Consider the following 15,659-nt stretch of genomic DNA (forward strand, 5'->3'; position numbering starts at 1 on the left):
ACTAACAGGGCTGCTACTCTGAGACTTAAATACTGCAACCTAAGCTGGGTGTCGCTCTTGCCTGCCTGAGCTTTAGTTGCTTGCATGTGAATTCCTTCCTTTTAACTGAGCTTCTGGTACTGCAAGATTTCCAAGACAAGGCAAGACATGTGGTCTGTCCAGCACCTACCACCGCGGGGCCCTGATTGAGGGCTCCGGTGGTTACTTGCGGTACAAATAAGAGGGGAAATGAAGGGGGTTGTTACAGACATGGCTAGGCTGTTTATGCTCCTCCTCCCAAAGTTATGGAGTTTTCACGCTTGGTAGCCGAAAACCCATGTCTGTTTCTGATGATTTGAGGAAGTGTCTCTCTCATTTTTATTTCAGATACTGAAGTTAGAAAAAACCCCAACCTGAGTTTCAAGTTCCCCTCTCCAACATCGAATTCAAAGCCAGACCTCCATGGGCTTCCAAGAAGTCTTGGGTCGCCTCTTCTCTCTTTCCTTTCTGTGAACCTACATTAGGTAAGTCCGCTTGTCTTTTGCACATTAACTTTATGAAGGTGTCTGCTAGTGGGAAACATCCAGGCAGGAATTGATAGTGGTGTAGTGGATGTTGTGTTTTTTATCTCGGCCCGGTGTCTGCAGTGCTGTTACCGACTAGAGCAATGTGGTTATGAATGGTTAATTGCCGCTCTGACCGGGGAGCAGGGCTGTGTGGGAACTGTCTGTTCTTGCAAGATCATTGTTCATGTTTAATTAAACAGGTAGGAAAAGGGGTTGTAAATAAGAACCTGTTACCATGTCACCCAGCTACAGACTGTGGTCAGGTCAGAATCAAGATTTAAGGATTGAGATAAATCTCAAGAGTCTGGAGTTAATGAAGTCGGTTTCTCCGCCTTCCACCTCCTTTAAGAAATAATGTAAAGGGACACGGTCGTTCTGAAAATCGGATCTATCTGAAAATGTTGGACCTACGATAGTTACAAGTAGCACATAAGACTAGGAAACCCGAGAGATGTTCGCAGAAAAACAAACCTTTGTCTTTGAGCTTTGTCATGTGGCATTTTACAGGGCTCCGCAGAGTCAGTTTCATTGTTCCTCTTTACAGTCAGTCGCTTGGTGTTTTCCTTGCTGAAAAGAAATGTAGCCTTTTTTTATAAAGGAATTTAGAGAAAACTCAGGTTTTATACAGACCATATAAAGGAAACTCCATCAGAAATGGGAATTCTCTGGAAGTTAGTTAATTTAAAAAAGAAGTTGACAGTATGTCATTATTATGGCTGTATTTTGAGAATGCCTAGGGATCCCCCTCTGGGAGCAGGACCACATTGTGCTAGCTTATGTGCAACCACAGAACAAAAATCTGGCCTGGAGAGGCTAAACTGACTGTGAAAAATAAGTGAGGCACACAAATATTTTCCTGGGTTCTGCTTGCTGAGGTTTCAGCCAGTCTGCCCTTTCCTCACATTAAATGGTCCCCACACAGCCACCTCCAAGCAACATGATTAAAATGATCTGGGGCTCATTTCCATGGGTTTCCACACGGGGAAGAGCCTGAAAAGATTGGGATCATTTAGTTTTGGGAAAAGACAAACAGTAGATAATACCCACTCCTGTCATGAGTGTGGGGGACTGGACTAGATGACCTCTCAAGGTCTCTTCCACTCCTATGATTCTATGATCTCAAACTAGCCCAGGCGTGTTAAATTTGATGTTCCATTTGAGGGTATTGGCTAGACCTAAATGAAGTAGCGGGTGTGGTTTAAACTGAGAGCAATCATGAAAATGTGCATGAGATGTTCGTTTACAGAAAGAATCAAAGGGGCTTCCAATAAATTCCAGCAGCATTAATCTTTGCCAGCACGAACAGGATGACTGTATGAATTTCATACGGTAACAGGGATGCTGGCCAGTTGGGAGGTTGAGAAATCACCACCCACCTTTGCGAATAGAACCTCAAAGGGAATTTTTGCCCGACGCCTTTTCTGACAGAATGGCAGTAGAGAGTGAGCTGGTTTGCATGGGAGGACAGGCTTTCTGAACCGGTGTTGCAGGTAGACTCTCTCTTGTCTATTTTTTTCCTTAGTCCTATTCTTAGGAACATACAATTTGCCAGCCTAGATCAGAACATGGGTCTGTAGAGCTGAATATCGTGTCTCTAGCAAGGCCCAGTGCCTGCAACTTCAGAGTTGAAGTCCCCATGAGATGTCTCACTGGCAGTACCATGTAATGTGGCAGTTCCTGATCTCACCTGGGGATCAGCCTGGGGCTGGATGGCAGAAAGCCTTTGCAAGCTTAGCCTTTCATCTCAGCACATCTGAGCTCTGGCCAAGGCCCTACAGAGCCCTGTCTCGCCTGTATCTCTCCACTCTTTTCCACTCACTTGCTTTCCTCTTTCCCGGTGTCCCTCCCTCAAACCTTCTTTCACCAGTCATCCCTGGGTTCTTCTCCTCCACACACTTACCAGGGGCCCGTGCACCTGCACTGCATGGCTGTGACGAAGTGGGAATGTTCTTAATCTTTTCTCTGAATACTGTATGGGTACCTCAGTTTCCCCTAGACATTTCTTAAGTATCTAGGTGGTGGGATAAGGGGGTGTGATTGTTGCAGAGCCCTAGAGGGCCAGTGTGATGGTGTCTGCACAGAGAATGGCCGACACCCTGTCTCCTAGCAAATGATGGCCTGGGCCCCTCTTCTGCAAAAGTGCCAACTGAAGGTGTTGGAGAACAAAGAGACCAGGTGGCCTCCTGGCCTGGGAAAGAGACAAACAGAGGCGAGAGGAGGGCCGGGAGAGTTTCAGTTGGGAGCTGGCTGGGGCAATGGAGGGAGGCCCAGATGGGGCTCTGGCCTCCCTGGCCCCCAAGATTGACCTGACTGAGGGGTCCTGTTCTCTGTACCTACAAGCTCTGTTTTAGACCGTGTTCCTGTCGTCTAATAAACCTTCTGTTTTACTGGCTGGCTGAGAGTCACGTCTGCCTGTGGAATTGGGGTGCAGGGCCCACTGGCTTCCCCAGGAGCCCCACCCATGCAGACTCACTGTGGGAAGCACACAGAGGGGCAGAGGATGCTGAATGCTCCAAGATCAGACACAGGAAGGTGGAAGCTGTGTGAGCTTTTTGCCCTGGAGACAGTCTGCTCCCCCAGAGTCCTGCCTGGCTTTGTAGGGAGCAGTTCCAGAGCATTGCCCGGGACAGTGGCTCTGCTGCGTAGGATCTTGGAGGTGGGGCCTGGGTCTTATTGTTTGTCTTTTATGCACCATCTCTGAAGGCTGGGGTTCAAATCTCACTCAGGTGATGCAGTTGGGAGGGAAACAGCCACCTGGAAAACTCAGGACCCTCCCTTCCCCCCGCCCCCCAGCCTGCTGCATGCCTGTGTGTGGACATGGGGCGAGCTGGGGGTTGAGTCACTTTGCTGATATATTCTGTGACTCTTGCTTTCTTTGTGCTTAATTTGCCTGTTGTCAAACATAGGAGGTGGGCGGGTGCTCAGAATGGAAAATCAAGGCCTTCCACATGCAAAGGGAGATGCTTTGAATGAAGGGAGGTCACCGGAGGTCCCTGTCAAGAGGAATTGGGCAGCCACAGGTGTCTGTGGGCCCAGGTGGGCTCAGGTGCATTGACAGAGGGTGGCTGGGGGCTCAGGTCTGCAGAAGCAAGGGTCTGGATCGAGGTGCATGGCCAGAGGGGGCCCAAGGCATCAGCACATCTGTGGTGGGGGAGCCCCAGGACTGGAGCAGCAGCAGGTCTGATACCTGAGCCCTGCTTGCCGGAGACCCAGATGGGGTAGGAGTGACGGTGTACAGGTAAGCGGGGATGGCGTTTCTCCACCGTGCACCTTGTAGATGGAACCAACTCACTTTGGGAGCGATGGTTTTGTTTCCTTACCCAGTTTCTGCAATGGGATAGATCTCCAGGGAGAGCTTGGGCTTTCGTTTCTCATGGGGCTTGGCCTCGCAGAGAAAGACCTAGCTTGCAAATGTGGGACTCCCGGCTCTTTACTCACACGCCGGTTGCTTCACCCGTCCGCCCGTCACATCTGTGGTTGCTGCTGTAGCAATCTATGTGATGTCACTGGCCGGGTTCTGAGATCTGGGTGTGATGAAACAAGCAGAGGCTTAAATTGCCCAGGGGGGAGAAAGGCGGGGAGAGAGCAGGACTTCAGATAGGTGGAGGAAGCAGGGGAGGAAGCTGCCCTAGTGGGAGGAAGAGCCATCAAACTCGGGTACCAGCGGCTCATCCAGATCAAAAGTATTGGCCACCCCTCAGCCAATCAGATAGCATATGCAAATCTCTGCTTGCTGGTTGGCTCGGAGGAATATTTGAACACAGACTTTTCTCATAGATTCATAGATACTAAGGTCAGAAGGGACCATTCTGATCATCTAGTCCGACCTCCTGCACAGCGCAGGCCACAGAATCTCACCCACCCACTCCTATGAAAAACCTCACCCATGTCTGAGCTATTGAAGTCCTTAAATCATGGTTCAAAGACTTCAAGGAGCAGAGAAGCCTCCCTCAAGTGACCCGTGCCCCATGCTACAGAGGAAGGCGAAAAACCTCCCGGGCCTCTTCCAATCTGCCTGGAGGAAAATTCCTTCCCGACCCCAAATATGGCCATCAGCTAAACCCTGAGCATATGGGCAAGATTCACCAGCCAGATACTACAGAAAATTCTTTCCTGGGTAGCTCAGATCCCACCCATCTAATATCCCATCATAGGCCATTAGGTCTATTTACCCTGAATATTTAAAGATCAATTAATTACCAAAATCACATTATCCCATCATACCATCTCCTCCATAAACTTATCCAGTAGAATCTTAAAACCAGATAGATTTGTTTCCCCATGTCAGTGTACACCCTGTGCTGCTTACATCGACTGTTCCTGGCTTTCAGGGGCCGTCCCCCGATGCCCCACGCTGACAGTAAAATCAATACTGCGCTCCGGTGAGGGCGTGCACCCCGACACAAGGAGCCGTGTGTGGACACCCACAAACGACTGAATAACCTCCGGGGCCGCATGCCGACGTACGTTAGGTTGACGCAATTTTGTGTTGGAGCCGTGGCCTCAGAAGAATGGCTGCAGAATGACGTCCATGGGCTCGGCCGCAGGACTTGCCAGTGCGTTTGATGGGACGCTGCCGTCAGGTTTCCATGATCAGCAGGATGTCCTGCCTCTCGAGAAAGAGCAGTCTGTATCTGTATAGCCTGGTGACTAGAGCCATTCCCCCAGGTCATGCTTGGAGCATGCGCACCTTCAGCTGGCCTCCAAATGTGCCCCCTTGCCATTGGGTCCACTCGCTGCTAATGGCGCTGCCTCCTGGTTGCTCTGGGGATTAGCTTTGGCCAGGCATTGCGCCCACCTCTGGCAGCATCCCTCCTGCCCTCTGCACCTCAATGTGTTCCCTCTTTGTACCTTGGCCCCTCCGGCCAGGTCACTGTGCGCATCCCCTTCCGGGGGTACCAAAGTCTCTCTTGACACATGGACTCTGGCAATCTTCCTGCTCACTGCCTAGCCAGTGCCACTTCCAGCAGCGGAACCCAGGCCCACCCACTGCTCCGAGTTCCAGACTGGGTACCTCGTACCTGCAGCTGTGGCCTGCTTTCCTGCAAGAACCTGTTGCTCCTTCCTACAGTGCCTGGGCTTTATACAGGCCCCTCCTGTTCCTGCCCAGCTGAGCTGCCTGTCTGATCAATCCCTGCTCCCTGGCTGTGCCTCCAGGTGCTGCCTGGGCAGTTAATCTTCCAGCTGCACCCAATTCCAGCCAGGGAGGATGGAGTCAGCAAGCAGATCCTGCCCTACTGAGTCAGCCTGGCCTGAGCCCCGTTGGCAGGACTCCAGGGCCACTGGAGTAACTCCTCGCTCTTACGAAACCTGCCATGGTGTCGGAGACCAGGACATGGTGGTCATGCCCAGGGGTTAGAGCAGGAGTTGATGACCAGGACTGGAGCCGGAGGCAGACATCAGAGCAGAGACTCATAGCAGGTTACCCTCGCCTGCAGTGAGGCAAGGCAAGGGAGGAGGGGGCTGGCAACCCGGAGGGACAGGTCCTATCGCAGCCGTGGGCGAATGCTCTGAGCAGCCCCCAAGCTGCTGCTGCGGGGCACGTTTCCCACCTGTCAGGCAGCCGACTCCAGGTCAGCTGCACTCCCGTAGGTTGCTGGAGCCTGACTCCGGCTCCTGACCCATGGTCTCGATAGTATCTGTGCACTGACTCTGTTTCCTGTGAAGGCTGTGGGGCCTAGTCTAACGTGCCGAGATTCAAACCTGTGAGTGCGGAAACTCTGGGCGTGATGCTATTGGCTGCCTGTGGCTCTTCCAATATTTACTGTCTAGGTCAATTCTTGTTCATCTCGGCAGTAACCTTACCTGGCACTCACCGAGCACTTTACATTTCCAAAGCGCTGAGCAAACTTTGGCTGACTACCAACGACAGTCAGAAATCTCTCCGAGGGCTTGGGGTTAACACTCTACTTCAACCAGGAAACCCAACTGCTCACTGAGCACCATGCAGAGCAGATGCCAGGTCACGAGGGGAAAAGGCTTGAGGATCATTCCTGGCCCCATTTACACCGAACCCTCCCACAAAGGAAAACCCACAGTTTAGGGGTACTGGTAGCTTCTCCCCAGAGTTTCAGGGCTGGAACTGAGGTTACAAGTTGGGATTGAGTTGTTGGCAGAGCGATGTGTGGGGTGCCCAGAGCTGGGATAGCAGGGGGCTGCGGGTCAGGACTGAGGGGCACTGGCAGAGATATGGGGGAGGGGAGCCCAGAGCTGGGATAGCAGGGGGCTGCGGGTTGGGATTGAGAGGCACCGGCAAAGCAGTGGGGACAGGGGGGAGCCTAGGGGTGGAATGGCAGGTCCGGATTCGGGAGCACCACCAGAACTGTGCGAATGGGAGGGGACCAAGGCTGGGCTAGCAGGGGGCTGCGGATCAGGAGTGAAGGGCACTGGCAGAGCTGGGGGAGGGGGGAGCCCAGGGCTGATCTAGCAGGGGGCTGCAGGTTGGGAGTGAGGGGCACTGGCAGAGCTCGGGGAGGGGGGAGCCCAGGGCTGGTCTAGCAGGGGGCTGCAGGTTGGGAGTGAGGGGCACTGGCAGAGCTCGGGGAGGGGGAGCCCAGGGCTGGGAGTGCAGGGGGCTGCGGGTCGGGATTGAGGGACACCAGCAGAACTGTGCGCGGAGAGCGTGGAAGAACTGGAAACTTGAATCTGTTTTCTCAATGTAATTTGTTTGCCTTGATGGTTTTTGGTTACTTGGCTTTCCAAGAATGTCCGGGTCCTGGTGCAGTAACAATATCCAGCTGCCAGCAAACCAGAGGCTTTGCCTGCTCTCCTGGGAGGATCAGAAGTGCCGTGTGTGAAAGCAGGCGATTCTGGGCAGAAACCCGGTGGGCAAGGCAGTTGCAGAGGCCCCCAAGTGATTCTGTGTTCCTTAGGGCAATGTGGGTGTGTTCTGGGGGGGGGGTGTCAGTTATGCAATTACTTGACTTGCCAGAAAGATATAGGAAGAAGCGAGAAAGGAGAAGAAGAGGAGAAAAAGGAGAGAGAGAGGAGACAGGAAAGTGGACCATAAGGACAAGGTCTGGCTGTGTGGAAACATATGTAGGTGATATTTATGGCCTAGAGTACGAGATCATAGGTATGCTTAGGAGAAAGAGATCTCCTCTAAAGGATTGCTCCTTGAGGGGCATGACTGTCTCCATGATGAGAGACAAGGTCTCCTGCGTCCAGCCCCTTGGTCTTTCCAGTGGTGCAGGTGGTCTTGCGACTGATGCATAACAGGGAAGGCTCAGAGCTTGAAAAGATACAGAAAGGAAGCCGGTGAGCATAGGGAGCTGGTTGGTGAGAGAGAGAAGCCAAGTGGCGGTACCGTTTTGCAGTGGGTTAGAAGGGGTCATGGCATCGACTGAGCCAAGGGTAGCAAATACAGGTTTGCCCCCAGATTCAGTGACCATGTCTAGAGGAAGCGAGCTGCATTCTGGGCTGTGCCAGGGCAGAGTGTCACAGCTGGAATATTGGGGAAGGGGCTAATTTTTCTCCTGCGTTTGGCAGCTGTCCATGGTTACACACCCCCTGCTTCGGGCTGCCGGCTGGGCTCTGCGTTGGCTGTTCCTGCTGGGCTGTCGGTGGCGATGGGCCCCTTGTCAGGGCGCTGGAGAGCATTCTGTGAGAACGTGCAGCCTGCGCTGGAGTTAGGAAAAGTTCTGCTTGCAAAGAGGGGATGTTTCCTCACCTTTCCTGTGTCATTTCCCTTCTGGCTGTGACTAAGCACCGATTCGAAACCTCCACTTCCCTTCCCTGCCATGCGGCAAGAACTCCTGGGGCAGGCGTCTGACTGACCAGGCAGGGCCGCCCTTGGCAAGCTGTCCGATGCGAAGGGAAGCCCAGGAGGCCAGCTGCCCGCCACGCCACTCTGAGCAGCAAAGCCGTTGGATGTGGGTTTGCACTGTAACTGGGTTTGTTAGTGTGTGTGTGTGTGCGTGTGTGTGTGCGCGCGTGTGCGTGCGCGCCACTGCCCCCTGCTGGATGGAATCAGAACCACTTGTGTGTCCAAGGCCTTGCACTGCTAACGGCGAGTGGAGGGTCTCCTTTGGCTGAAGAGATGGGGTGTGGTGGAGCAGTAATAATATATAATATGGAGATATACCTATCTCGTAGAACTGGAAGGGACCTTGAAAGGTCATAGTTGAGTCCTGTCCCCTGCCTTCACAAGGGGATCAAGTATCGTCCCTTATTTTTGCCCCAGATCCCTAAATGGCCCCCTCAAGGATTGAACTCACAACCCTGGGTTTAGCAGGCCAACGCTCAGACCACTGAGCTCTCCCCAGTAAGATCAGGGTGCTATCCCCGTGGTGCTGTGATGTTCCAGATGGACACAGGATGCAGCCCATGTCTCCGGCTGGCCAGGGTTTTGTTGTTGTTTGTTGTATTTTGCACTCTTCAGCGTTCGTTACCTCCTTCTCTTAGCAGCTGCTCACCAGCCTCTCTTCCCAACCGTTCCTAGCCCCTTCCATGTGGGCCGAGGCTGGTTTCCGCTGCCCCAGCACCGTGTGTGGTGGCCAGCCCACGGCCAGAAGCTGTTTGCAGAGCATGGCAAATTTTATTGGTCCTGCAAAACCCAAAAACTGCACCGCATGTTCCCGAGCAGTCTCTCGGCACCGTGTCTAGTAGCCAGCTCCACCTGGATCCGCACACCTCTCCTCCAGAGCGTGCTCTTCGTAACTTTGCATCTGTTACTTCTTTGTTCCTGTAAGTACCCTGGTGCCGGAGTGGCTAGCAGAATGCTGTGCCCCTGCTGGCTGGATGTGGAGCAGTGAGCGTGACCGCATATTTTTTTAAAGCAACGGCAACCATGCAAAGTTCTGTTGTCTCTCAGTGTCCCCGTCTAACCCTTCCCTAGTGGGAGGGGTGGGACTTGGTGACCTTTTCTGTTCCTAATTGCTTAGCTCAGCCAGTATCCTGCCCTGCCTGTTACTGGTGGGTTGGTGTCAGTTACCACAAATATTCGGCCAATTAAGTATTTTTTTAAGTCTTTCCAAAGATACCTGTTTTTTAAGAGTGCAACTTAAATTATTTCTAGAATCCCCACAATCCTGGAAAGTCCCCTGTCGTCCCCCAGGCTGGTCATGTGGTGCAGGGTAGCAAAATGTTGGTAGCAAAGTTCTGCTTTCAAGTAGCTGCACTGTGAAGTCCCGGCAGAGCATGAATAACATGGAGGAAGGCTGTTTAAAGAGCGGTGAAGTGCTGTTCCCTCCAGCTCTGGGAGCTGAAAGACAGATGCGGGAAGGGTAAGGCTCCTGTGTTTTCCCTCTGCACATGCCCTTAAATCTTGGTACATAAGTTTCTGCTGCAAGCCTAGAATCTGTTTATTGGCTCTTCATCCTCATGCGTCAGGGCATAAACTGATTGGCAGCTGGGGCCAGGAAGAGGTTTCGTGGGAAATGCATGGTTGTGGGAGATGAGGAGGCATTCTGATATCCTCTGGAGCAACTAGCACCAGCCACTGTTAGGTACAGGATGCCAGACAAACTGGACCACAACAGTGTTTGCATAGAGCTGACCCCAATTCCTACTCCCCCTTGCTCAGCTGCTGGCATCGATACCCCAGTTTCCTTGCCTGACATCTGGGGGGTGAAGAGAGCTCTGCAAAGGGTGACTCCTCGCTGAGATCAGCTCTGGCTGAGAGTAGCTAAGCATGGCTTCTACCACTGTCTATCCAGTACCTCCCTCATAGCCCGTCTCCACACCTCAGCTTCTCCTCTGTACAGTGAGGCTAGTGATATGCACTCATCACCAGTACAGGGCCTATGGCACACAGTCAAGCAAGCCTGCTTCCATCCAGGAGATGGCAGCTCTTTGTATTCCAGTAGCACTGAAAGACGCCCACCCAGGGTCCTAGTGTGCCAGGCGCTGTACACACAGATAAAGGAACACACAATACAGTCCTCGCCCCAGAGAGCTCCCAAGATGGGCTACAGCAGGTGGGCGACAGCAAGCGTACGGGCAGGAAGATGGACATGGTGCCCAAGAAACAATCCCATTTCGTGCACTCAGCAGCAGGCCCACGCTGGCCAGGCGTTTGGGGCCGGTTTCTGTCCTTTGTTCCACACTCTGGGGCAGAGCTTTTCCTGTTCATCATCAGCTCCCTTTCTGCTTTGGGGAGTCCTGTTGAGCGTGGCGTGTGTGGGTTTGAGACAGAGGTGGATTAAGGTCTCCTGAGGCCCTGGGCTGGAGCAAGGGTGGGGCCCTGGTGCTGGAACCATGGCCCTGTCCACCTGCGCTGCCCCTTCTGCCTGAAGCCCTGCCCATGGCCCCACCCTGTTCCATCCCCTTGCCCATGGTCCTCCTCCATTCCGCCCCTTTCCCCACAGCCCTGCCCCCCGCTCACTCCTGTCCATGCCTCCCTCCCCCGACTGCAGAGGGCAAGAGCCCCTCCAATCCTGGGGTCATGACGTGGGGAGATTTTTCCAGGGCCCCCAAATTGGCTGGGGCCCTTGCGCATGGGCCCTGTTGGCCCGTGCGGTAATTCGCCACTGGTGTGTGTGGTGTGAATGGCATGTAACTGTTTGGTTTTTTAAGTCTCTAAATTGCTACCACATGCTTAACTCTCCTGAGAACAGGAGTGAGAGAACTCTTCTAGACTGTCGTTTTGTTCTGGCTTTGTACAGCTCCTGGCACGTTCGAGGGTTTCCCCATTTTCTTCTTACCTGTGTCCCAGGAAGGACTAGTTCAGCCAGTTGTTTTCTGGCCACTGGGGCTGAGCGGAAGCTGCAGCAGGTTCTAGTCAAGCAGAACTGGGCAAGTGAGAGTGTCTTAAAGGAGAAGGGTGGCACAGAGTTCTAAGAAATGCACCTTAGGTCGTGTCTGAGCCCTGGTTCAGCAGGGAACTTAAAGGCAAGTGCCTAACTTTAAGCATATGAGGAAACTTAGTGAAGTCAGTGGAACTACTCATGTGCAGGGCAGTGATATTCTTTTTGTGGGAAACTGAGGCACAGAGAGACTAAGTGACTTGCCCAAGTCACACAGGGGGTCTTTGGCAGAGCCAGGAATTGCATTCAGGTCTCCCAGCACCCTCCCCACTAGATCGACCCCTCCCCCCCCCCGGCCCCATCAATCAGGAACTTCTCATACTGCACTATGGCAGTTACCAACCTGACAAACTTAGACTCATCCTGAAAGGTATTTTGGTGCCTAACTCCTATTGGTTTCAGCCTTTGAGGATCCAGGCCTTAGCAAATTTCACTTCACAGCCCCTTTCTTCCTCCTGCTCATTACTCTGTCTACTGTAATGGGCCCCAGAGCGTATGTGGGGATCGGGGCCACTGCATTGGGTGGACAGGATCAGAACGGTGTGCCTTAGTCCTCTGTCTGTCGCTCACCATTGCTCTCGTGACAGGGGCCCATGTTTTCACAACAGCTCGGTTGCCGTTCTCGTCCCTGCTGTTGCCATGAAGTCCAGACTGACCCTAGCACCCAGCACAGTGACAAATACCCAGTATTATAGGGACAACATCAGTCTAACCGGGACATTTCCATGTGGAAACCTGCATCTAACAGTAACTGAGAGCGCTCTGGATAGTCAGTGTCAGTTTTTCTCTGGGTAGTCAGCTGGTTTGAGAGAGTCTTCCCTGCAGAAACAAGGACAAGAACTACATTTGCTGATTTAAATCAACCTGCCCTGTTACAAAGAGGAAACCTTGATTTAAATAAACAATTTTAATCATGTTTTGCATTTGCACTTTTTATTTTCCTAAAGACAAGTCAGTTCTCGTTGGTTGGTAACCATTAAAACACATTGATTTGCAGCCTTTGTGCTAAATTCGGGGCTTCTTTTTGCTAACCAGGAGGATACGCTATAGCGAGACACTTTTATTTAAGCAATTATGCAGTTTGAAATACATTTATTCATATTCTTAATTTTTACATTTTTATTAAATTAGAAAATGGGGAATGAAACATTTCTTATACAATAGATGATTCAGTTTAACTTGGGTGAGAATTCAAATTCAATAAAAAATGCACAAAAACACCGTTTATTTTTTTTTCTTAAACTAACTTAAAAGTGCTGGATACCTGAGAAAAAACAGTTGATCAAAAAGTTTATCAAAACATGTTTTGCATTTAAAACTAACTGAGTTATTAAAGAAAGGAAGTATCTGCAGTTAGTGAACTGAATGGATTGTTTCTAGTCACCACATCCCTCAAGGTTTTAGAATTAGTAGAGCTCATCCTCTCACACCTAGTTTTTATTCACAGATTGGGAGAGGAAAACAAACCTTCCTGCTTTTGCAACTCCCAATTGATTTCTTAACTTTGAAGGAACTAGTAGTCATTGAACTGACGTAGCTGAATAAGCTGATCTGAAGAAAATATTCTCTCTGTACCTGCAGGAGGGGCTGCTGCTTCTAAAAGGTAGTTTAGAATTTCAGCAAACTTCAGTTCCAGGTGCTTCACCAGCGACTTCCACCGGTTCAGTGGTCTGACTTTCTTTAAAACTTGGCAGCGAACATGTACTGCTTCAAAGTATTATTCGTTATTTAATTTAAATGATGTTGATAGATTATAATAAATGTAGGCCTTAGGTCATCAATGTAAAATGTAATTTATGTAATTAAAAAAATTTATATACATTTTAAAAAATCCAATGTTTTAAATGGATTTTTATCCTTTGGTTTGTAAGAACAGTTCAGGCCAGGTGAGTCCAACACCACAAGATGTGGGGTGGCTGTTAGTCCTGGGGAGAGCTTGCAGATCCTTTTGGAAGGGGACGAGACTTGAAGTGGCCGCTGTCCCTTTAAGTGTGGCTGGCCCCAGTGCCCACCCCGGGGCACTTTCTCATTAGTGGCACTGTGCTCTGCAGAGCAGCTGTTCCCTCTCACTTGATCCTGTTGCTTAACCAGGGTTTATTCCATAACAACACTTTCCTCTTCCCTGTGGTCGTGTATTTTCCTAGGGAGGCATTTTGGGAGCAGCACTCTCTGCAGCTTTTCATCAGCCCCACTGAATTAGCCTCACTTTTCCTCCTAATGATTGTTGTTGCTCTTCTCCGAGCTCCTTCCTCTTGGTCTGTGTCTCTGCTGCGGACGTGCCCCAGGCAGAATGTAAGCGGGTGGCTGCATGTGCTCCATGTGTGCCCCCTACAGGCCCTGGCACTGTGGGTCCTGGGTCACTCCAGTGCGAAGGGAGGGCAAAATGCTACCCGGTCGGGATAGCGGGGTTTAGACCAGTCTTGCACTGACATCGAATGTTCAAAAACCATGAGCCAGCCCCGGTCCCCCACCATCACCACTGCGGTCATGAGACTGGCTTAAAAAAATCTTGTGAGTAAAATAAATATAGGCAGAGTTCTTTGCAATTGCCTTCTGGTTTCGAAGCTGTTTGGGTCGCATTTTCAGGCTTTTCACAACCACCATGGCTGTTTTTTTTTTTTTTTAATGGCAGCTGATATTCTCCCGCATTCACATGACTCTAGGAACTGGTGCTTTAAATTAAACACCCGCTGTCACGTGAGTTGGCCACCTGGCACCTATCGTAAGAGGTGACACCAGGTGCAGGGCCCTAGAAGAATTAGTCCACAGTTGTCATTAAGACAAGTGGGGTAACAATGAGCACATCACAAACCATGGCTATGTATAGGGCCCTACCAAATTCATGGTCCGTTGTGGTCTATTTCACAGTCATAGGATTTAAAAAATCGTAAATTTCATGATTTCAGCTATTTAAATCTGAAATTTCATGGTGTTGTAACTGTAGGGGTCCTGTCCCAAAACCGAGTTGTGGCGGGGGGGTTGTAGTACCGTTACCCTTAATTCTGCATTGGTGCTGGTGGTGGTGCTGCCTTCAGAGCTGGAGAGGGGCGGCTGCTTCCCAGAAGCCCAGCTCTGAAGGCAGAGCCGCCACCAGCAGCATTGCAGAAGGAAGGATGGCATGGTGTGGTATTGCCACCTTTACTTCTGCGCTGCTCCCGGCAGAGCTGGGCCCTCAGTCAGCAGCCACCGCTCTCCAGCCACCCAGCTCTGAAGGCAGCACAGATGTAAAGGTGACAATACTGCAACCTGTCTAAAATAACCTTACCACCCCCCTGCAACTCCCTTTTGGGTCAGGACCCCCAATTTGAGAAAGGCTGGTCTCCCCTGTGAAATCTGTATGGTAGGTAAAAGCACCCACAAGACCAGGTTTCACGATCCGTGACGCATTTTTCATGGCTGTGAATTTGGTAGGGCCCTAACTATGTATGCACATAAAACCCGTGCTTGTCAGTGGGGCCTATCCCAGCCTCTGACTCCTTCACTTGCAAATGATTGACATGACTGGCGCGTGTATATCTGCGGAACACATGCCTTGATCTAGCCGGGAGTTGAGATGTGCACCGGGGAGCACTTTGACTTGAGGGGGAGTTTGCTATTGGGGGAAGGAGTCCATGGGTGTGTTCGGCCGGGCACGTGAGCTGGGCTGCGGGTGGATGTGAGCGTCGACTCAGCAGCTGTTTCGCTGGATTTGCAGTGGTTGTGTCCAAAGGAAACGCACTTGAGCAAGCTCGACTCTTGGGAAATCAAATGTTTGTCTTGGGAATAAAATAATAATAGCCTGCATTCTGCCATTCTGACGCCTGCTGATTGGTGCCTTACGCCGCGTGTTGCCCCACAGACCTCCCTGCGGCTATTTATTACTCAATGGGAGGACAGGCAGAATCTTGCCCAATACATCGAGGAATTGCACACCCACCACTGAAATGCAGCCACCTCTGGGGTGGAATGTGAGAGAGCTTCACAGCGGACAGTAACACTGGAGAAGAGTTTGAGACAGGAAGTGAAGCCTGACGCTCTTTGGGTGGACCCTCCTCTCAGGTTAAAGGTGAGGGACCAAAAAGAAACCTGGGGTTGCTTGAATTCAAGGGAAGAAACGGGCCAAAGACGTTAACGTAACCCAGTCACTGTCCAGCATCAAACAGTGTTAAACAAGGTCCGGAGTTTGGTGTACAGAGATCTATGTCTGCTTCCCACCATGGCAAACGCAACATCCAACATCCCATTCGCCTTTACTAAAGGTATGGAAAAGGGAGAAAACTAATTCAAGCCTGTGAAATATATCCTCTTACGAGAAAAGAAAAGGAGTACTTGTGTCACCTTAGAGCCTAACAAATTTATTAGAGCATAAGCTTTCGTGAGCTACAGCTCA

At 51.2% G+C, this 15,659-nt stretch overlaps 1 protein-coding gene across 4 annotated transcripts in view; it reads left to right on the forward strand.

Annotated features, from left to right (window-relative positions):
* IRF5 (interferon regulatory factor 5) overlaps positions 1-15,659 on the forward strand; it is a 56,907-nt gene that overhangs the window by 22,514 nt on the left and 18,734 nt on the right. For all 4 annotated transcript variants that reach the window (XM_043499705.1, XM_043499707.1, XM_043499710.1 and 1 more), the window contains exon 2: positions 367-503. The gene's annotated coding sequence lies outside the window, so the exon portion shown is untranslated. The remainder of the gene's footprint in view (positions 1-366; positions 504-15,659) is intronic.

Source organism: Dermochelys coriacea, chromosome 1 (genome assembly GCF_009764565.3).
Source record: "Dermochelys coriacea isolate rDerCor1 chromosome 1, rDerCor1.pri.v4, whole genome shotgun sequence".
NCBI lineage: Eukaryota > Metazoa > Chordata > Testudines > Dermochelyidae > Dermochelys > Dermochelys coriacea.